The sequence below is a fragment of the Lingula anatina genome, chromosome 10 (assembly GCF_051362555.1).
Source record: "Lingula anatina isolate TDL-2025a chromosome 10, LinAna3.0, whole genome shotgun sequence".
NCBI lineage: Eukaryota > Metazoa > Brachiopoda > Lingulata > Lingulida > Lingulidae > Lingula > Lingula anatina.
In genome coordinates, this window is record NC_141776.1 from 9,773,602 (window position 1) to 9,796,117 (window position 22,516).

General features: G+C 37.1%; 1 long non-coding RNA gene across 1 annotated transcript; it reads left to right on the forward strand.

Annotated features, from left to right (window-relative positions):
• Nucleotides 1-8,659: 8,659 nt before the first annotated feature.
• LOC106172604 (uncharacterized) lies at nucleotides 8,660-18,262 on the forward strand. The gene is made up of 6 exons (XR_015331297.1): nucleotides 8,660-8,743; nucleotides 12,026-12,123; nucleotides 13,245-13,341; nucleotides 13,846-13,915; nucleotides 14,274-14,340; nucleotides 15,531-18,262. It is a non-coding gene; the product is annotated as an uncharacterized LOC106172604 (long non-coding RNA).
• The last annotated feature ends 4,254 nt before the right edge of the window (nucleotides 18,263-22,516 follow it).

Below are 22,516 nucleotides of genomic sequence, written 5' to 3' on the forward strand. Positions count from 1 at the left end.
GTATTCATCATCTGGGGGTTGGGGCTGGCTACTGGACACACTCTCTGACTGGGCCCTCCTAGGTCTGAGTATGACGGGTGCATCAGGGTTGCTGTTGAGGGTTGTGGGTGGCCCGACAGGGGGTGGAGAGGAGGCTGCCTGGTACAATTCTTGGCTGGGTCTGATGTATCTTCTCACAATAGGCTCTGGAGGCTGGTCAGACTGCTGACGTCCAGTGGAAAACTTGTTTCCCTTCACAAATACACTTTTTCTTCGTTTTTTCCAGCTACCTTTACCGTACGGCATGGTGGATGGAAAGTGACTTCTGAGTCCAGAGGCAGAGACAGGGCATTTTATAGCATCAGCTGCCCATTGTCTCTCCCAGGTGTGCAGGAAAGCAGGATACATGACAACAAAAGGTATGAACAATGATTGGAAGTGGAGTTTCCTGTAAACAGCAAACTGCATGGCCCCAGTGCAGGAGGGGGGTCCCCAGCTTAGCAAGTGAGTATTGTTCTGCAGGGAGGGACAGGAAACATGATTTCCTGTTTCCTCACAAGACACACAAACAAACATAAACAACAGTTGTGACAATTAACCTTGCACTTGAGTTTAAGTAATTTTTAAATATTTTAAAATCTTTTTATTAGTAATTTTCCACTTTTTACACTTTATTTCTCAGCAAAGTGCACTTAAACCAGTCTCAACTGGTTAAGATGCTTATCTCAAATTATCTCACATGTCCAGTATCAGGTGTCAAAATTTCAAAACAATTGAAACAAATTCAAGCACAGAAATTTGCATTTAACTTTTTATCACTCATGAAATTTTGCTTTCTCACCAGGTGCAATATTGGCTAAAGTGGCCCATACAGCAACCACATTTTCAACTTGACAGGGCTCAGTCATCAAGAGACCGTTCTCAGTCATATTGGGCGGAGCAGTTGGCATTGCAATAAGGTTATAATTTTTGGTGTCAGAAGGTAAGAACAGGGGGGTGGGTGGTGGTTTGTGTGAAGGGCAGAAACCACTAAATCAGCCTATCAGCACCTGTTATAGACGAATGTAGTTCAGTGAGAGAAAATTAGTGCTTTTTTCCATTTTTTTTCCTGGCATTTCTTGTGTGTTGCTAGGGTTAATTTTGGTATCAACTAGCAGGCTAGGGTGTATACTACTGCCAGTTTTTTTTTCAGGACCAGGCTCAGGTGCGGTGCAGTCGTGAGACCTCTGGCGGAGGGGGCTACTGACTGTGAGTGGTGCAGTGGTTTGTTTACAAACAGAGGGGTGCAAATGTTCAAATGATGCCGGTAAGCAAGAAAGTCTGATATGACAGTATATTTTTTTGCCATTGGGAGTTATGTCAGTGTGTCTACTGTCCATGGGGATGGGAAATGTTTCACAGAGTAATTTTGTTCATGCAGTATTGAAGGCATTTCTTAGTATGGTCGTCAATGGGAAATTATTTGGTGGTTTCTGCCCTGAACAGGAAAAGTGACAACTGTTCACTTTTGGCTCAGTTTCTAAATTTAGAGCAGCACAGGATATAAAAGGGTGGTCTTGCATCATTTCACAGACAAAAATGGCTAATCAGCAATTATTTGAAGAATTGAGAGAGAAATAACATGCAAAATTGCATAACACACAGGAGGGATAGTGTTGGCTTTGGACTGGGGGCACCAGTTGTTCCAGTGGGGTCCGTTATGGGAAGATGAGGGTTACTTTTGCTGGGGCCAGACACTCTGTTACTGTTGGAGTGCACAGGGTGGTATTTATGCTTAAGGAGAGGGTTTTTCTCATTCCGAGAGGGACAGAAGTACATGTATCTCACCTGTGTGGAGTCACAGCAGAGCCTCACGGAATCAACAATAACAGATTACATTGTCATACTGTGGGCAGGTGCCTCGGACACGGACAGGGGCCAAATTGTGTATATGATAATTATTAATATTATTGTTATTATTATAATGATAATTCCGAGAGGGATTAAATTTACATTTACTTAGTTTATAGATTTCTCAATTACATTTCTAAGTTTTAAGACTAGAAGAAAGACCAACAAACTTTTTTTATATTTCACAACCAGTTTATTGCAGAGTAGTATCTTGAAATTATACATTTTCTTTTAATTGCTTGCTCTCTTTGAATAGCTGTGATCAGGAAATACAAGTTTTGGCATAGATATGCATCTTCTGTAGTCATTATTACTTTTCAATGCTTTAGATCTGTCATATCTTCTGTAACGGCTAAGGATTCTCCATCTAGCTCTTAACTTAAATGCAACTGTCTTTTTGTGATTTATTCTCATTTTCATCTGTTTTTCATCTTTCTCTAGATATTTAACAACTGAAGAAGTGGGCCTAACACCAACAGAGGCCATTTTACTCAAAGTGGATTGCTTAAGTCAATTATTCCTCAAGTGAACTGCACTGTGAATCCTGCCTTCGAAGTTCCGCGAAAAGGTGACAACTTTATTATTAGTTTTCTGAAATATCCTGTTTAAAGACTCCACTTTTTGTGTGTTGGTATTAAGTTTTGTTGATTCAATGGCCCTTGGGCCCAGTCTATAATTTAGGCACTGTCTTAAGATGTGCATATCTTCAGAGTTGCTAAAGTCTAGTTTGCCTTTCTCAGGGAAAATAGTTTCCGAGCCACCTTTGCATACATAAGAATACTTCAAACAATTTTCACAATCACCAGTGTAACAACTAATTATAGAGTCAGTGACATAGCTCAGTGCTCTTTTAATCAATTCTATGTCACCTTTATTTGCTTTAAAGCAGGCATCAAATTCAGCATAGCAGCGCATTGCTATGCACTGAGCAAAGCGTTTTTGCATTTTGTCTCTTGAGTACTTAGTTTTCCCTGGAAAAACTTGACCGGAAAATGGTGCTTTTTCAATTTGCTTTTTCAGAGCTTAAGTGAAGTGGCGCGTGTCCCGAAGACTTTCGACATCATCACATACAGAGTGGGCTTGGCTATCCCCATCAGTGGTTAAGGCACCAACTGTGACCTCTCCAGAAATTTCCTCAAGAATCTGCTGCATGGCACGTTTCTCATCTCCAATGCTGTCGTCTTCTCGCAGATTGGCCGTGCAGATACCACTGTGCTCTGGACAGGATACATCTTCCCCTCTACTTCTCAGCAGGTGAGCTTTGTGGCATAACTTGTTTCCGGTGTAAACACCAATGATGTCTTTTTTGCTGGTTACATTTTCCGCAACAGTGTATACAGTCTGAGTGGCTGGCTGGTATGGTGTTTTGTTCCCTCCACTGAAAAGACTATTATTATATCTGCCATCTCCTTCCACTGCTATGGGCTGTCCTTCACACCCTCTCAGATCTTGAATGCGGCGTAGATTCTCACGGCGCTGTTGCATGTCAGCTTTGTTTAGCTTGGTTATGGCAGCACCGACTTTATTTGCTTGCTTTTGCATGGATGATGCACTGGGCGGGGTCACATTGGTCGCCATTAGAATCTGCCTCATGGCCGTGTTGGAGATCATGTTTTGTGACAGGCCTACTTGCAAGCCTGCATTCACCGTTGCTGCTCTCCTGCCACACTGCTTGCTCTCGACTTCATTGTACAATTTCTGTTTCCCTGTCCTGTACTGACATGTGTCACATTTAATCCCATTGACCAAGCCACTCCCCACTTGCTCTCTGCCTCTCTGTCCCGAACCATTGAGCCAGTGCACTCAGCTGTATGCTCTGACAAGACTTTGTTGACCAGATTGACAAGTTTTTCTGGTGAAACCAACTTGTATTCATCATCTGGGGGTTGGGGCTGGCTACTGGACACACTCTCTGACTGGGCCCTCCTAGGTCTGAGTATGACGGGTGCATCAGGGTTGCTGTTGAGGGTTGTGGGTGGCCCGACAGGGGGTGGAGAGGAGGCTGCCTGGTACAATTCTTGGCTGGGTCTGATGTATCTTCTCACAATAGGCTCTGGAGGCTGGTCAGACTGCTGACGTCCAGTGGAAAACTTGTTTCCCTTCACAAATACACTTTTTCTTCGTTTTTTCCAGCTACCTTTACCGTACGGCATGGTGGATGGAAAGTGACTTCTGAGTCCAGAGGCAGAGACAGGGCATTTTATAGCATCAGCTGCCCATTGTCTCTCCCAGGTGTGCAGGAAAGCAGGATACATGACAACAAAAGGTATGAACAATGATTGGAAGTGGAGTTTCCTGTAAACAGCAAACTGCATGGCCCCAGTGCAGGAGGGGGGTCCCCAGCTTAGCAAGTGAGTATTGTTCTGCAGGGAGGGACAGGAAACATGATTTCCTGTTTCCTCACAAGACACACAAACAAACATAAACAACAGTTGTGACAATTAACCTTGCACTTGAGTTTAAGTAATTTTTAAATATTTTAAAATCTTTTTATTAGTAATTTTCCACTTTTTACACTTTATTTCTCAGCAAAGTGCACTTAAACCAGTCTCAACTGGTTAAGATGCTTATCTCAAATTATCTCACATGTCCAGTATCAGGTGTCAAAATTTCAAAACAATTGAAACAAATTCAAGCACAGAAATTTGCATTTAACTTTTTATCACTCATGAAATTTTGCTTTCTCACCAGGTGCAATATTGGCTAAAGTGGCCCATACAGCAACCACATTTTCAACTTGACAGGGCTCAGTCATCAAGAGACCGTTCTCAGTCATATTGGGCGGAGCAGTTGGCATTGCAATAAGGTTATAATTTTTGGTGTCAGAAGGTAAGAACAGGGGGGTGGGTGGTGGTTTGTGTGAAGGGCAGAAACCACTAAATCAGCCTATCAGCACCTGTTATAGACGAATGTAGTTCAGTGAGAGAAAATTAGTGCTTTTTTCCATTTTTTTTCCTGGCATTTCTTGTGTGTTGCTAGGGTTAATTTTGGTATCAACTAGCAGGCTAGGGTGTATACTACTGCCAGTTTTTTTTTCAGGACCAGGCTCAGGTGCGGTGCAGTCGTGAGACCTCTGGCGGAGGGGGCTACTGACTGTGAGTGGTGCAGTGGTTTGTTTACAAACAGAGGGGTGCAAATGTTCAAATGATGCCGGTAAGCAAGAAAGTCTGATATGACAGTATATTTTTTTGCCATTGGGAGTTATGTCAGTGTGTCTACTGTCCATGGGGATGGGAAATGTTTCACAGAGTAATTTTGTTCATGCAGTATTGAAGGCATTTCTTAGTATGGTCGTCAATGGGAAATTATTTGGTGGTTTCTGCCCTGAACAGGAAAAGTGACAACTGTTCACTTTTGGCTCAGTTTCTAAATTTAGAGCAGCACAGGATATAAAAGGGTGGTCTTGCATCATTTCACAGACAAAAATGGCTAATCAGCAATTATTTGAAGAATTGAGAGAGAAATAACATGCAAAATTGCATAACACACAGGAGGGATAGTGTTGGCTTTGGACTGGGGGCACCAGTTGTTCCAGTGGGGTCCGTTATGGGAAGATGAGGGTTACTTTTGCTGGGGCCAGACACTCTGTTACTGTTGGAGTGCACAGGGTGGTATTTATGCTTAAGGAGAGGGTTTTTCTCATTCCGAGAGGGACAGAAGTACATGTATCTCACCTGTGTGGAGTCACAGCAGAGCCTCACGGAATCAACAATAACAGATTACATTGTCATACTGTGGGCAGGTGCCTCGGACACGGACAGGGGCCAAATTGTGTATATGATAATTATTAATATTATTGTTATTATTATAATGATAATTCCGAGAGGGATTAAATTTACATTTACTTAGTTTATAGATTTCTCAATTATATTTCTAAGTTTTAAGACTAGAAGAAAGACCAACAAACTTTTTTTATATTTCACAACCAGTTTATTGCAGAGTAGTATCTTGAAATTATACATTTTCTTTTAATTGCTTGCTCTCTTTGAATAGCTGTGATCAGGAAATACAAGTTTTGGCATAGATATGCATCTTCTGTAGTCATTATTACTTTTCAATGCTTTAGATCTGTCATATCTTCTGTAACGGCTAAGGATTCTCCATCTAGCTCTTAACTTAAATGCAACTGTCTTTTTGTGATTTATTCTCATTTTCATCTGTTTTTCATCTTTCTCTAGATATTTAACAACTGAAGAAGTGGGCCTAACACCAACAGAGGCCATTTTACTCAAAGTGGATTGCTTAAGTCAATTATTCCTCAAGTGAACTGCACTGTGAATCCTGCCTTCGAAGTTCCGCGAAAAGGTGACAACTTTATTATTAGTTTTCTGAAATATCCTGTTTAAAGACTCCACTTTTTGTGTGTTGGTATTAAGTTTTGTTGATTCAATGGCCCTTGGGCCCAGTCTATAATTTAGGCACTGTCTTAAGATGTGCATATCTTCAGAGTTGCTAAAGTCTAGTTTGCCTTTCTCAGGGAAAATAGTTTCCGAGCCACCTTTGCATACATAAGAATACTTCAAACAATTTTCACAATCACCAGTGTAACAACTAATTATAGAGTCAGTGACATAGCTCAGTGCTCTTTTAATCAATTCTATGTCACCTTTATTTGCTTTAAAGCAGGCATCAAATTCAGCATAGCAGCGCATTGCTATGCACTGAGCAAAGCGTTTTTGCATTTTGTCTCTTGAGTACTTAGTTTTCCCTGGAAAAACTTGACCGGAAAATGGTGCTTTTTCAATTTGCTTTTTCAGAGCTTAAGTGAAGTGGCGCGTGTCCCGAAGACTTTCGACATCATCACATACAGAGTGGGCTTGGCTATCCCCATCAGTGGTTAAGGCACCAACTGTGACCTCTCCAGAAATTTCCTCAAGAATCTGCTGCATGGCACGTTTCTCATCTCCAATGCTGTCGTCTTCTCGCAGATTGGCCGTGCAGATACCACTGTGCTCTGGACAGGATACATCTTCCCCTCTACTTCTCAGCAGGTGAGCTTTGTGGCATAACTTGTTTCCGGTGTAAACACCAATGATGTCTTTTTTGCTGGTTACATTTTCCGCAACAGTGTATACAGTCTGAGTGGCTGGCTGGTATGGTGTTTTGTTCCCTCCACTGAAAAGACTATTATTATATCTGCCATCTCCTTCCACTGCTATGGGCTGTCCTTCACACCCTCTCAGATCTTGAATGCGGCGTAGATTCTCACGGCGCTGTTGCATGTCAGCTTTGTTTAGCTTGGTTATGGCAGCACCGACTTTATTTGCTTGCTTTTGCATGGATGATGCACTGGGCGGGGTCACATTGGTCGCCATTAGAATCTGCCTCATGGCCGTGTTGGAGATCATGTTTTGTGACAGGCCTACTTGCAAGCCTGCATTCACCGTTGCTGCTCTCCTGCCACACTGCTTGCTCTCGACTTCATTGTACAATTTCTGTTTCCCTGTCCTGTACTGACATGTGTCACATTTAATCCCATTGACCAAGCCACTCCCCACTTGCTCTCTGCCTCTCTGTCCCCAACCATTGAGCCAGTGCACTCAGCTGTATGCTCTGACAAGACTTTGTTGACCAGATTGACAAGTTTTTCTGGTGAAACCAACTTGTATTCATCATCTGGGGGTTGGGGCTGGCTACTGGACACACTCTCTGACTGGGCCCTCCTAGGTCTGAGTATGACGGGTGCATCAGGGTTGCTGTTGAGGGTTGTGGGTGGCCCGACAGGGGGTGGAGAGGAGGCTGCCTGGTACAATTCTTGGCTGGGTCTGATGTATCTTCTCACAATAGGCTCTGGAGGCTGGTCAGACTGCTGACGTCCAGTGGAAAACTTGTTTCCCTTCACAAATACACTTTTTCTTCGTTTTTTCCAGCTACCTTTACCGTACGGCATGGTGGATGGAAAGTGACTTCTGAGTCCAGAGGCAGAGACAGGGCATTTTATAGCATCAGCTGCCCATTGTCTCTCCCAGGTGTGCAGGAAAGCAGGATACATGACAACAAAAGGTATGAACAATGATTGGAAGTGGAGTTTCCTGTAAACAGCAAACTGCATGGCCCCAGTGCAGGAGGGGGGTCCCCAGCTTAGCAAGTGAGTATTGTTCTGCAGGGAGGGACAGGAAACATGATTTCCTGTTTCCTCACAAGACACACAAACAAACATAAACAACAGTTGTGACAATTAACCTTGCACTTGAGTTTAAGTAATTTTTAAATATTTTAAAATCTTTTTATTAGTAATTTTCCACTTTTTACACTTTATTTCTCAGCAAAGTGCACTTAAACCAGTCTCAACTGGTTAAGATGCTTATCTCAAATTATCTCACATGTCCAGTATCAGGTGTCAAAATTTCAAAACAATTGAAACAAATTCAAGCACAGAAATTTGCATTTAACTTTTTATCACTCATGAAATTTTGCTTTCTCACCAGGTGCAATATTGGCTAAAGTGGCCCATACAGCAACCACATTTTCAACTTGACAGGGCTCAGTCATCAAGAGACCGTTCTCAGTCATATTGGGCAGAGCAGTTGGCATTGCAATAAGGTTATAATTTTTGGTGTCAGAAGGTAAGAACAGGGGGGTGGGTGGTGGTTTGTGTGAAGGGCAGAAACCACTAAATCAGCCTATCAGCACCTGTTATAGACGAATTTAGTTCAGTGAGAGAAAATTAGTGCTTTTTTTCCATTTTTTTCCTGGCATTTCTTGTGTGTTGCTAGGGTTAATTTTGGTAACAACTAGCAGGCTAGGGTGTATACTACTGCCAGTTTTTTTTTCAGGACCAGGCTCAGGTACCTCTGGCGGAGGGGGCTACTGACTGTGAGTGGTGCAGTGGTTTGTTTACAAACAGAGGGGTGCACATGTTCAAGTGATGCAGGTAAGCAAGAAAGTCTGATGACAGTATATTTTTTTGCTATTGGGAGTTATGTCAGTGTGTCTACTGTCCATGGGGATGGGAAATGTTTCACAGAGTAATTTTGTTCATGCAGTATTGAAGGCATTTCTTAGTATGGTCGTCAATGGGAAATTATTTGGTGGTTTCTCTCCTGCAATTCACACGGCAGCAGCTTGTCTTAGTAAGGACTCAACCAGTTGAAAACTTGAGGCACAGCTTCAGGGACAAGATCACACCATCTACCCTTGCTGTGATGATGGCCGGATATACTCGTACTGTACATTATCTATGTCTTGTCCTCCTAGTTTCTCTAATACCATTTCTCCTGATCTATGCTCACATCAATCTCTACAACTTTACCAACAGCTACACATTTTTTACATCTGAAAGTATAAAGCCAAAATTGTAATAAAGCACTATCAATTTACTTGTTATATATTGTTTGAGGGCAAAAGAAAAAGGCAGCAACCACGTATCATAATCAAGATAACTGAAAATCAAATATGCATAATCAAATAGCTTTAATTGTATATACTACTGATGATTTAATCTTTTAAACTTCAGCATAAATTTTGACTTTCTCTTGTTAAAGCATAGCCACTTTATCAAAATGTGCTTGAACAAATAATAATAATAAACAACCTGCACACATGATGGAACATGGAGGTCAATTGCCACAAAATAAGTTGATTTGTACTTGGTAGCCTGAGAAATAGTATCAGGTGTTAATTTGAGCTGTAATAATACCACAGAGTTAACAACGACACAAGCATATGGTGTTATGTCACAAAATTCATGCATTACTTGCTGTGGCAGTGTCCTCCTCAACCTATTGTGCACCGCAGGTTTTGATTTTCAATGTCATCAAAAATTTTTATTGTTGTTAGTTTGATCTATGTATCTGCTATTCAAATAATATCGTTTGGAAAATAACTAACTGATTTAATTATGCTTTTGCGACATGAAATTATCATTAACTTTGCCGGTTCACGTGTACACAGTACCTTGCTATCAGTGCTGCTCTTTTCTCCCCAACTCGCCACTGACAGGCTTACCACATCATTTCAAAACAACGTTGGTATGCTCCTTTACTTTTGGTGTTGGCAGTTTTGCCCGGGGGACATCGTTTTCGGTTAAAAACAACATATCGTTTTCACCCATCTTTGCATTGCTCCTGTACAAAATGTCCCCTTGCTGCCTCCCCAAGGGAAAAATCGTAGCACGTGGGTAGTTACGCAAGACCTGTGACGTATAACGCGCGCAAGGTTATTGGAGGGTTCAGTGGCCTTCAACTCTCCTGTAGCCTCTTTCTTTCGCTGGCTATATTTATCTCAGGTAAAAATCTACCCGAGTGTTATTTTTAAAGAGCAGCTCCCGAAACCCTGGGGGCACTAGATAAAATCTGGACACCAGGTTTAATAAGGAGCTAGAGAAACAAAGGAAGACTTTTTCCTGCAAAGCTTCAAAGAGTTTTGACATGGACTTGACGCAGCTTACCCCTCCAAACTAACAGGGTGACATGGGCAATTTTTACAAACAAATAATTAAACTTAGATGTATCAGAGCTCTGTCGTGTCGTACAATTGGTTGTTTTGGGAGCCATGCATCCACATATGTAAGGTGAATAAAACCGTAAGTTAGTTCAACTCAGAGGCGGATCCAGGTTTATTCGAAGGGGGTTCCACGTATGTGAAGCTAGCCTCCTTTTAAATAAATATACCGTTCTGGGTAATAATAATATTGAAACTTTTTTAATTGCGAGAATATTTCTGACTAAATGATGATTTTATTATAAATGGAAATAAAGATGCGATGTGTGGTACATGTGCTTTGATTACGCTGTCCTTCATCTGTTGCGTTAGTCTACATTTTGCTTGGAATTTTAAAAATCTGTGAGTACAAATTTTAAAGGTCTGGTTACGCCCCTGGTGTGTATGTGTTAGAGAGATAGAGAGAAGGGGGAGTGAGAGAGAGAACTTGTTTGTGGGAGGGTGTGGTAAGAGAGATAGAGAATTTAGTATTAAAAAAGCTCAAAGAACTTCAAAATTGATTTTAAAAAACTAAACAATAATTCTATGCCAATTTTGAAAGTTGTATTATTTTTTAAATACAAAAACAGAAAAATCTGACATTTTGTTAAAACAAAAAGTGTGCAATTTATCCATTATTTTAAAACTAATAAAAAATTACATAACGCGTACATGACCAGGAGAATAATCTCTTTATATCTGTAATATTCTGTCATTATATCATGCATACTCAGTTTTAGATATGCTCAAGATGCCTTTAAAGGGTTAATGTGAACTGTTGAGATTTGGGTGGTGGTGGGAGGGAGTTGTGCGCTTAGCAAAAATTTTGATATAGACAAAATTTTATGTATACATTCTGATGCTTGTGCATTGTCTGCTGTGACATTAAATGAGTCTGTATGTATTCTGCTGAACTCATCTCAGCCTCACATCATCAGCACAGGTCAGTTCAACAACGATATTGCTACACTGTTGATTCTCTTCAATCCCATTGTGAACATAGCCGCTATATGTTTTAGATGAGAAATTATCATTTTGGAAAAAGGTGAATTAGATCCCACTCAGTTTTATACATATTCAAGGTGACAAGGGTTAATATAAACTGTTTAGGGGCAGGGGTGTGCTCAGCAAAAATCTTGATATAAACAAAATTTCATGTATAAATTGTGATGCCTGTTCATTGTCTGTTGTGACATTGAATGTGTCTGCATGCATGTATTCTGATCACTGTCTGTCTTAATTGGTGCTGTATATGTTTATTATAATATAATAATATATTTTGGTCACTATGTTATGTCTGTTTTGTAAGTAACATATATTTTGATCACTATGTAATGTCTGTTTTGTAAGTAATATATATAATATATATATTTGCTAGTCACATTTTCTGAATATCCATGATACTAATATATTATTATTAAATATTAATGGTCATTATGCTGTTAAACATTATGTAATGTTGCATCAAAATCTGAAGAAACCCCTATTTTGGGCACTGCTCCCATGATGACCATTTAAGGAAAACCATGTCACTTACTGTTCTCAAACTTACAGGAAAGAAGCATGGGACTTAAAGCTTCAGTGAGCAATGCAGTCTATTTGGTAAATTTTCTGGTGTATATATATATATATATATATATATATATATATATATATATATATATATATATATATATATTATTATTATTATTATTATTATTATTATTATTATTGATGATTCATTATCTGTTTTCAGTAGAAATGAAGGTGTGTTTCCTGGATTATCATCACACTGAGGACAGTTGAATTCATCTGTTCACCATCTCGTTCTACAACCACACAGTATCAGCAAAGGTCAGTGCAACAACGATGTTGCTCTACTGCTGATTCTATTCAATTCCTTTGTGACCATTGCCATTATATGTTGTAACTGGGAAATAATCAATTGTAAATGGGTCATTGAGATCCAAATCAGATTTTGATATGTTCCAGGTGACAAGGGTTAATGTTAACTGTTTGGGGCAAGGGTTCGCTTAGCAAAAATCTTGATATAAACAAAATTTCATGTATAATTCTTGATGCCTTTGCATTGTCTGTTGAGACATTGAATGTGTCTGTTTGTATTCTGATCACTGCCTATGTCTTTATTGTCACTGTATGTGTTTATTATAATATAATAATTTTGATCACTGTGTTACACAATTTTTAAAAATGGCCCAATTTTTTTTACCAAGTGGGCCAAAGTGGCCCTACAAGATTTTGACTCAGGAATAAGGATCCCTGTTATTCTAAGGAAATTCCAGTGAATTTACTTTTTAAAACATAAAATCAATAGAATATTTCTAAAGAAACAGTTTTCTTTTTTTTTCAAACACTGGCTGCACATTTTCTGTATTTCCACATCAGCAGTTGTATTGGTATTTATGTCTTTAAACATTATGTAATATTATTTTATGCACTGTCATGATTTTTTAAATATTGGGATTTTCATTGTGTGAATTTGAACTCTTGTGGTCCTGAAACTGTAATCTTATTGCAGGGGCGGATTGAGACCGTCTTCTGGGCCTTCTGGAAGATTGTCAGATTTTAATGTTTACATTGATGGGTATCTATTTTTTTCTGTTGGAAGACCATCAAAAATGGAGGCTGGACCAACAAAGATAATTTGGAATACTGTCAGAAAATATCTCTCCTGTTCACTCTTGTTATTGACCATGTTATCTGTTGTTCATGATTAAAATTCAGTGTTGATTGACAGCACTATTTATTATTGCATCAAAATTGACAAAATGACCTATTTACTGCATCTTTATTTTCGGTTTTTTGTCTGTACATTTGACAGCTTTGCTGCCTTGTTTATTCTTTTGAACCCAGCATATTAATGAAAGTTGAATATAAATTATGAATGAATATGTGTACCCCTTGTACAAGTTCTGGTTAAAAGTACTTTGATGATTCATTTTCTTTGTCGCCAGGTACTGTCAGCTGATCTTAATGTAGATGCCCCAGATGGACCTTTGTTTTCTGAGAAGGAAATTATCCCTGAAACATCATTGCCTGCAGATAACGAAGGTGTGTAACATTTTAGATGCAAAGTTATTCCAAGTTTTGCACCAGTTTACATCTTAATCTCTGTTGATTTATATATATGCACTGCTGCACTATGGATATTTATATATTTTAACTTTCACAATTACCAGTATAAAAATTGGATTACCCTGTTTGCATTATACATACTTACTTAGCAAGAATTAAAATAAAGTTCTAGTGTTTGGAAAAAAAGACACATTTCAGAGCCCACATTTAAAAATCAATATATTAAATAGAAAAGTGTACTATTATTTGTTTAGGGTAGCATCTATATGTTTTAGGCAATTTCTTGGTTTTAAATTACCAGGATTACCTCATTCTTTATAATAATAAAAGGCTGGTTATTGTGATTTTTCCCCTGTTCAGCAGGAGAAATTTGAAGATATAACAGAGACATCTTTGCACATGAGTAATGAAGAAATTTGTCATGATGAGGTCTTATTGTGAGATTTTGTATTAATTATATAAAAAATAATTATTTTGCAGAGGGACCAGATGCTTGTTTGTCAGGGAGAACGACACTAGACAAAATGAAAATGAAGATGGTCAGATAAATGTGAGTACAAGTAATGCTATCATCTTTTCTACAGTTTTTGTGGGGCATTTTTTTTCAAACATGTTGCTCATAATTTGATTATTAAAATTTCATTATTAACATCTATATTTACTACCTTATGCATACTATCCATACAACCAAGATAGGTAAAAAGGTCTATATAGAACAACTAAATGGATTAAGGTAAAAAATGCATGAGCTTTTGGCTTCAAGTCTATGTTGCACTGTGTTATTTTCTTCACAAAGGTAATATGTTTCTTGCAACATTAATTAACATGATAAAAGGTTCTTTTTAAAAAAGTGTTTATGCTCCCATGATTTGGTATTTTATAAAAGGAATTAATTTGTATTGATATAGTTTACAGGATTATTTTACAAGACATTGTGACAATATACAGGAGGAGGAGCATGATGCTGACCCAAGGGTAAGCTGTCATTGTTACTTGAGGAGAAGTGTAGAGGCAGGACAATGGAGTTTCATTTTCATTTTTAGAGTACATTTGGTGCCATACTTTAGTTAAAATTTAATGAGGCTTTAAAAATCTGAATTGCAGAAAAAGTAAAAATTCCAGAGACTTCACAATCAAGACACTACATGCCTATGCATGTGTTGACAAAATGAATATATTATGGTACATTTTCAATATCAATAATTTTTATTTTATTAAAAGTTCTGTGTTGTGGATCATTTTGTTTTTAGTTTAATAACCAGGTAATTCAATTACATAAATATGTGCAGAGTTTGTTGTGAAAATGTGTGACCTTGAGATTTTGTATCTGGCAAGTCAGACTCTAAAATGGGGGATAATTCATATATTAATTAATATATTAATTTCTTTTCGGGGATGGAACATTGGAGATGGCAATGACCCACTGTATACAGGTGCTATCTTGAGCAAAGCACAGGGTCTTTTGTTGATTGTGGCCTTCATACTTTGACATAATCTGACAGATGCAGCATTGAATGACATTTTAAGCATCCTGGGGGTACCTGTAATTCTGCCCAATGCATTTCCTGATACAAAGTATAAATTCTACAAAGCTTTTGTAATGATAAGACCCAGGTATATGTTTTATTTATATGGGGTATTGACTTGGTAAAAGGGGTTAAATATAAGAAGCATATCTTTTTCAAAATGTCAGGGAAATCCTATTTATCAAGGACATTTTTGCCTCACCCATCTAGTTTTGGACATTTTCAGCTGCAAAATAAAAATGTTTAACCGGCATTATTGCATTTTTGTATAATTACTTGATGCATGTGAACTATAAGATGTGCAAGTTACATCACAATACAAGATATGAAAAATAGGTCACATCTTTAGAGGTCTTACAGTAATCAAAGGTTAAAAAGTAACAAACTGTATCCTTTTTCTAGTGCTTTATATCATTTTAAAAGTCGGGCAAAATTATCTATTTAAACTGCTGCTGTATATGTATCTGCAACCTCTACATACAAAATGACTTATTCCCCCACCTTTCTATTACAATGAAAACATTTGAATATATCTATGTATATATTATGTAAAATAAACCAATAACACTAGTGTCCTTTAGTCTCTTTTATCTTGTAAATGAAAATGAACTTATACAGTTTATATTATTTGATTTTTAGGTCCACTTTTATTGCCCATTATGTACCTCCTACTTAGGTAGATCTGTGGGCCATGCGAAGCAGCATTTGATGGGGAGCAAGCAATCAAGGATGGGACATTCTTCTGATATATCCCCATAAAGGAACAGTTGTTGGACATTTTACGAAATGATAAACTGAGTCATCATTTGACCAACAGCTATGTAGAGAAATTGTAGGCTGCCAATGCCATTTCAGATATAACAAATTCATATCTTTACAAAAGTTTAATCCGAAAACATAATCCACTGGGAATGACTTAACACTTACACTGAACAGTGATGGCATCCCAATCTTTAAGTCATCTGGGTACCAAATTTGGCCAATGCAGTGTTTTGTAAATGAACTTCCCCACATCTTCATTCTGAGAATATACTATTAACTGGGCTTTGGTTCAGACATAGCAAGCCAAGAAACATGAATACATTTTTGAGGCCTTTTATCGATGAATGTATTCATCTTGAAGAAAATGCATTCAGTTTTCAAGGGGTTCAAAGCAGAGTTTTTCCACAAATCTGCTGCACAGACAGCCCTGCATGGGCTTTGATCAGTAACTGTTAACAGTACAATGGGCAATTTGGGTGTGACTGGTGTGAGTACCAAGGTGAAACAGTTGCTAGAGAGAGAGATCCTCCAACAAGGTATTATCCATACAGGGAGGTGCCAGTGAGGACTGATACCAAACAAGGGGAGAAGCAAGCAGAAGAAGCAAATGAAGCTGTGAAAGGTTTAAAGGGCCTTTCAGTGATTCAGCAGCTGCCAACATTTGATGTTGTAAATGGGATGACTCCAGAATACATGCATGGTGTGTGCCAGGGAGTAATGTGGCAGTTGACATCACTATGGTTAGATCCACCCAATCACGAGGAGCCATATTTTGTGGGAAGAAGCAGTGCTGCCATTGATAATAGGCTATTGAGCATCAGTCCCCCATAAGAGATTTTCCGGTCACCACACTCAATCAAAGAAAGTTAGTTCTGGAAGTCATCAGAATGGAGGTCATTACTAATGTACGGCCTTGTTGTTTTTTACGGTACCTTGCCTACAGTATACCATCAACATTTTTTTTCTCATTTATGGTGTGTACTGTTTGTTAGGTGAGAGCATCACACCTACTACTATAGCAGTGGCAGATGCCTGCTTAGTCAAGTTTGTTCTTCAAATGGAGGAGCTGTATGGGCTCTCCGCATGCACATTCAATGTGCACCAGTTAACGCACTTGGCACATGGAGTGAAGATGTGTGGACCATTTTGTGCAACTTCAGCCTTTACTTTTGAAAGTAAAAACCACGATCTCTTGAAATTATTTGCAGGAACTCAGTGTGTGCCACAGCAGATTTGTTCAACCTTTAATTTGATCAGGATATTACCAGTTTTGGCCAGGAAATGTGTGACAGAAGACCTTGATTTTGATGTAATTAGTGTGTTTAATGAGCTTACTAACAGTTCACCTTCTATAAAGAGTAAAAAGATTTTGGACGAGGGGCGTTTTTTCCATTGGGAAAGGGAAGAAAACAGCATTGACTATTACAGAGAATATTTCTATTATGAAATTATTGAATTTTGATTTAAACCACCTCTCCGCAATCATTTACTATAAATTTTGTATAAATAATGTTTTGTTCTCAAGCATTCAGTATACATGTGCAGTGAGGCATGACAACTCATGTGTTGAGTTTATAGGTGGCAAGTATGGAAGAGTTGTTGGACTTTATGTGGTTAAACCACATTGTTATTGTAAGACTGATGAGCTCCAATATTGCCAATGTGCTGTACACTATGTTGTTTTGTTAAAAGAACTTGAATGTGTTAAGTGGGATCTCTTCAGAGATGTGGAACTGGGTGCAGTGTCAGCATTTTTGCCAAAAGTCAGTGAGTCAAACCGAATATTGGCTGTTTCATCTGTAAACATTATAAAAATGCATTTGCTTGAAGCTGAGACACAGATTATTTTTATGTGAGTTACCTTGCAGGTTTTATGATAACTAGCTCTAGTGCACATATGCACATTTTCTATTAGATGACATTATTTTGTTTTGCTGTGCAGATGACTTTTTACAGTAGTATTTATTTATGTATCTCCATGCTGGATTCATTGATATTTTAATATCAAGTAATTAAAATTACTTAAATTGTATTGTTATTTTAAAAATAATATTGTTCTAATGTGTATGCGATATTTCAGTTGGTGATTCATAGTTGTTTTAACTTCACTTTAATTTCCCTCTGAAAAGCCTTGACAAGTAATTGAAGCTCTGCACAGTGTCTTGAGAAATGTTCGAATTTGAAATAAACCATGAGAAGGGCTTGGTTTTCATCATGTTAGCCCCTGAAAACTACTTGAATTTGATCGTCAAGCAATTTTTGGAAAATTATTTCAAGTCTTGTAATATTTACCTGAAAGTGGACAATAAAACTGGCAGACACATTTTGGACAACATTTGAGATTGCTTTCATGTTTGGACTTTTATGTGTTGAAACACAGAGTTTTTGTGAAATATTACTCTCTTGCTGATGGATATCTTGTGTATATAGTTGTAATTGCCTATTTACTTACATGGATGTTTTCTTATTTTGAGTTTTGTGTCTGTTTGAAACTGTTCACTAAAAATGTTTATTTTCTGTTAATGCTGTGCTTACATAAATTAAAATACCACAGTTGAATGAATGATATTAACAACTCCAATGAACTTTGAACAATAAAAAAGAATAATATGAAAGGTTTTTCATTTTTGTAGGAAATGTAGAAACTGATAGATATGTAAAAAAAAAAAAAAACATGCATTTCAAAATGCATCAGTAATCAAAATTCTAATATTTTAGATTACAGTTTCCCCAGTTATTACTCCAATTTTTAACAACTTCATTCAACTTTTTAATGGACATGTACCTACACTTTACAAATTTAGGAGCATTTTAACTGACACTTGAACCACTTGCATCTGTTAGATAATGAAAAAGTATAAAGAAAAAATAAAGCAAAACATATATAATACAAGTATCTAGAGAGTATACACACACACACACACACACACACAAAATAGAATATGTAATATATGAGCACAAGGATCTTGAGAATATATGTTGTTTTGATATTTTTTTTCCTATAGGGCTACCTACAAAATTTCCCATAGGATCTTAAAGGAATTCCTAAAGGAAACCCTATAGAAAAGATTTCCTATAGGATCCTATAGAATTCCTATAGGAAACCCTATAGAGAAGCTTTCCTATGGGATCACAAAGATTTTTGTCATATGACCACTGATTTGGTTAAAAGAGACATTGTTTGAGATTTTGCCTCAAGGAAGAAACTCTGTGGTTTCATAACTAACTCGTGAAAGTTCTTTTTAAAGGCATCTTGCCTGATATTATCAAGGGTTTCTGGATTAAGAATTTAGTGTAGATTTTTTTATTGAAAAAATCATGAATCTTAGATTGGGTAAGAAAGGCTATAAAAGTGGAGAAATGCCGTGGCTCCAGGAGTAAAGTGAAAAGTTCTTTCACAGGACTGGCAATAATGTGTTTGGTTCTAATAAAGTAAGAATAAATGGCACACTTATGATTGTTTATTATATAATTACATTATAAAAAGCCTCTTTGAGTTTTATTTTGTGTTATTTTTCTATTCACATCATATTATTTAGTTTGTTTATCATTCATGGGCTATTTGCGTGCTAAAAGGTGTATATATGGTCCACTTTCCCCTACCTCTTCCTGCCAAAAAGTTCAAATTCCTTTCCAGATACAAAATATAACCTTTTCAAACATTTTTTATTGAAGAAAAGACTGCATTTTCCCTCGGTTCGTTCTCACTTAAATGTAATGCTTCTTGCGGGGATTGGATAATGTATTGATTAAACAGAAAAACACACGGTATAAACTTTTATTATTTATTCCATTAAAACATTTTGTGCAGGTTGGGTTTGTATTTTGAATGTTTTTTGATAATGCAACAAATGTCCAGTAAATATCCTCATAATATAAATTTTTCAAGATGCCCAAGTCCTCTATATAGGTGTTACTTCCCACTCTTGTGGGAGTAGTTTTCCTGGAATAGTCTGTAAAGTGAACGCTTTGCCTGCCCAAACCTTTGCCTTTAGCTTTCCGAAAAATATTGTAAATGATATTTTAATATTTATTTAATATTTATTTTTTATTTAAAAATGACTAATTTTGCTTTGGATAACAGTTCATTTAAATGCTAATCAAATACGAAAAAACAATGGCAACCTTATGGTATATTAGTATTTTTCAAACTATGTACTTTAAGCCATCAAAGTGCTTAAAACAATAATTTTTCAAGGTTTAAAAAGGGTCCGGTAATATTCCTTTTTTATTTCTACATAAGTCTGTACAGTTCGTTTGCTTGTTTGAGAACATCCCCCACTATCTATCACTTTCGTATGTAGGAACTTTCAATGGCATCTGGCAAAAAGATGAAGAGAGTTCATTCTTTGAGTGTACTAGTATGTACAAGTTTTCATTTAGGAAATATGAATAATGAAATAACTACTAGTACATGTAATGATGAAAACATGCATTCATGATTACTGCTGAGCAATTTGAATAGGCCTTTTACTGTAGGAAAAGTAAACTTTGACAAGGTTTAAAAAGGTTCATGTAATACATACCTCATTCCCTTCTTTCTTAATTTGGTCCACCCTGTTTGCTTGTTTAAAGCATCTTGATGCTTCTCAGACATGTAGTAGACCTGTCTTTTTATATCGTCTGGTCAAGAAATAAACAGAGAAAAGAAATAAACGAAAATATGAATGCTGAAATAACTGCATGTAAATATGAAGATAATCGTGATTATTGCTACACGACTTGAGTGAACCTAGTCAGAGTGTTTACATAAAAACAAATTCAAAGACTTCTGAGGCTCTAATCAAGGACTTTTAATGGTTGTTTGTTCCCTTTAAATTGCTTGATTCAAATGTTACATACGGCCTACCTGATGTTTTTCTCATTCTCTTCATCCTTATCAGTTTAATAATCCCAGCAGTAATAATCCCACATCGTTGAGTTTGGCACTTACATTTTTGGACTTTTGACTTGCTACAGTCAATATCAATATTATTATTATTATTATTATTATTAACTTGCTTCAATCATTGCAAATCACTGAACATAATAAAGTTAGTGACTGGAGATTCTCTAACCTTTTTATGTCAAGGAGAGCGTGTTTTTCTCTAGAGAAATCACTGCAAATCCCAACATTACCAAAAACAACTAAGTTAGTGACATGAGATCCTCTAGCCTTTTTTGTCGAGGAGAGCGCGCTTTTCTCTTTCGAAATGATCCTTTGGCCTGCCAAACTGTGACCTTCAACACTTTTTTCACTTGCTGCAACCAACGCATACATCCTGACATAACTGAGACAGCGACGATAGCTACTGTTAAATGTCAAGCTTTTTTCTTGGTGAAAAAGTCCTCTATGCAAATATGGAGATGTGACTGCTGACATTTATATTTTTGACTTGTTGTATTGAAATCCTGACAATGTTGGAAATAGAAATGTCGACGTAGAAATGTCGTCGTTTCAAGCGTCACAATTACATTGTACATGAGATGAAATGCGGCGATGTGAACACTTCTTTCACTGCATTAAATGCTATTGTTCATTTCTTTTCAGAATACAACTAACTTTAAGGTTCGACAGGCATTGGCGGCGACAAGTGGAAAATGTATTGTCTCTTTCATTGATTTTTCGTTACTTAAAATGTTCAAATCAAGGAAATATCTTGGAAGGTCCATCTTTTTACATTATTGTCGGTTCATGGAAAGCGCTGCTCTTCTAACAAGGTTTTAAGTTGACAAATTGAATACCTTAAGCAAAGTGTAAAACATTGCATTATGCAAACAATTTGCAAAAATATGGGCTTGTTAGCATACCGCGCTTATTGTAAGATACGGAATAGTATGTTTATATACAAAAGTTCACCATATCGATAGAAAATAAAATATAAATGCAATCTTTCCGGGTATCAAAAGTTGGGGTATAAGGTGGTCTTTGGCACTGTAAGAGGTGATAGTTGAACTTTTGAAAGTCAATGAAAATGATGGTTTTTCCGAGAGGTTAAAAAAGGTGACCTTTTACAAAATGAAAAGCGAAAGAAGACCTTTTCGTCAGGGTCATCTTTCGCTAACATTTTGTAAGTAAATAAAAGGCGATAAACCCAATATAGAGGTGCATTACTCATGATGAAGTGTCAAAAATCAAAATGGAAGTAATTCAAAGTTGCATTTATTTTTAACATGTGTATAGAACAGAAATCCACAACTGTCTCAATTTAAATTCAAATTTTGATTTTTACCACGTCTTTACATTGCGCAAAGAGCCCTAAATGGTTACAAATATTCCGGGTCATTTAACTTTAATTTTATACCGCGTTCGGATATATTTTGTAGAGTTTCAATCATGGTAAATTATACATGACGTAAGGATGTTTCATAAATATTTAAACTGTAACGCAGGGGCTTTGCATCATGGCTAATACATGTACTAGGTAACGTATGTTCCCCAGAAAAATTGTTAGAAAGTTTCATTTTGTTCACGTAAAAGAATAAATAAAATAATTGGTCTTGAGCATATTTTGGGAACCACTTGACCAATCTTATTTTCAATGTAAATGACAATGTAAATAGTCAATGTAAATGGCAAAGCGTATCTTTTTCGTCACCATCGTTAAATTATCGTCGTTCAAATGCACTTGTTACGATTGATGCATTTTTAATCCTTTATCAAATGTGTATGTGCATCTACATGTAGATTAAACGCTGCAAATATTATACTTGGCGGTTGCACACAGTGTCTGGGTGTCTTCATACATTTTCTTGCTAGCAGGATCTTAAATGTCAATAGTGCATTTAAGTCTAGTAAAATCTGTGTTTGACCTATGGTCGTGAAATAAAATATTATTGATTGGTTACTTTCACCCTGAGATGATCTAAATAATCATTCATCG